This window comes from Octodon degus, unplaced genomic scaffold, assembly GCF_000260255.1.
Source record: "Octodon degus isolate 3935 unplaced genomic scaffold, OctDeg1.0 scaffold00130, whole genome shotgun sequence".
NCBI lineage: Eukaryota > Metazoa > Chordata > Mammalia > Rodentia > Octodontidae > Octodon > Octodon degus.
The window spans coordinates 2,929,357-2,931,352 of NW_004524706.1; positions in this window are offsets into that span (position 1 = coordinate 2,929,357).

Sequence of the window (1,996 nt, forward strand, 5' to 3'; positions counted from 1 at the left end):
ATGTCCTTCAGAATAAAGGCAAAACAAAAACATCTTCAAACAAACAGAAGCTAAAAGAACTCATCACCAGCCCTATAGTACAAGAAATGTTAAAGAAAGCTCTTCAGACTGAAGCAATACTAAGATAGATCAGGGCCTGGCAAAGCTGGCTGGGCAAGTAGGTGTCGCCTGTTAATGACAGGTCTCCAGCTCAAGCAGAACAGCTCCTCAGGCCCCGCAGGCACACTTCTCCCAAGGTGGCCTAGCCCTTCCGTCACCCTTAGAGGCGAGAGCCAGCGCTACCTCTGAGGACTCCTATATAGAAGTTCTCATAGATGTCTTCGAGCTCTGGACAGTGAGAAGATCTCAAGCCCCAGAAGATCTTGCTACAGTGGCTTTCCTCCTGATGGCCCACCCTATATTCTCCAAGATGTTCTTTCATCTTGCTTTTTCCTCTTCTCTTCAGCCCAAGCTCACTCTGTAGAGCCAACTTCTCTCTTTCTCTTCACTTCCTTTTCCTTTTCCTTTCCTTTTTTTTTTTTTTTTTAATGTATTTGGGGGGTCTACAGGGTCTCACTATGTAGATCAGACTTGTGGTGATTCTTCTGTTTTACAGCCTCCCAAGTGCTGGAATTACAGGTGGGCACCACCATGCCCAGTCTCAATCACCATCTCAGCATGCCCCCAGGGCAGGGCCAGCCCTGCACACCAGGGGATTGAACCCGACTGCTGCACTGTGCCTAAGCAGGCGGTTTAATCTGCTGGGCTATCTGGCTGGCCCTTCTTTGTCTTTTTGAGACAGTCTCACTATGCAGTTCAGGCTGGCATTGAGCTCAATTTGTAGCCCAGGCTGGTCTCAAACTTGAAAAGATCCTCCTGCCTCAGCCTCCCGAGTGGTGGGATTATAGGCGTACATCACCATATCCAGTTAATTTTGCTTTTTCAAGTAAATTTTGCCACTGCTTTTTGCTCATGTCATTCAATCTTTGTTTGGGCCAAGAAGAAACTGGAATCTAGAGAGGTCAACAATCCAGAACCAGGTAACATTTAACTGGGGAGTGACTTTTTAGTGCCAGTGATTGAACTCAGGACCTTGTGCTTGCCAGGCAGGTGCTTGCGCCACTAAGCTATTTCCCTGGCCTGGTGAGTGACTTTTTAGAAGAAGCTACCTAATAAAAATGTGATGTGGAAATTCAGATCCATGTAAGTGAAGAGTGAAAAAATAAAACTGTAGCTATATGTGTATATCTACCTTGTTTCCCTAAAAATAAGACCTAACTAGAACAATACAGCGATCTTTCTGCCTCAGCCTCCTAGGCGCTGGTGTTACAGGCATGAGCCACCACGCCTGGATAATACATGGTCTAAAGTTACCAACTGGGGGCCGGGGAGATGGCTTAGTAGAATAAGTGCTTGCCTGGCAAGCTCAAGGGCCTGAGTTCAATTCTCGGTTCCGCCAATAAAATAAAATAAAGTTAACAACTGAAAAAGCGGGATTGTGGGACTTGAGAAAAAAACAAGGTTTGTTGAGCACTGTATGACACAACTGGATGTTTTCTAGAAGAAAGGAATTTGAACCCTAATCCCACAGAGATAGTAAGACCCTGAGAAAGAGGCCCAAGCAGCAAGCTGGGTAGATTAACATGATCCCATGTGTACTGATAAAACTCGAAGGCTCAGCAAGACAGGTGTTTCTGCCCACAGCACAACAAACAGCAGGATGAGCCGCCTGGTAAGACCAGGGGCCTGCTTCCGCCTCTGGCGTCAGGTAGAGAAAACCTGCAACAAACGCAGTGGGGGAGGCGTGGAGGCCGGCAGAGATCACCGAGTTTGTGCGGTGGCAACATGGCACGCAGCTTGCTGTGCCTGGTGCAGGCGCGCAGGGAGGCGTAAGGCCGCCTGCCCCAAACAAAAAGAAGTGTGTCCCTTTATAAGGATGTGGAGAGGGCTGGTGAGATGGCTCAGTGGTCTAAAGCACCTACTTAGAACAAGCTAAGCTAAGCAAAGCCCAGGGACC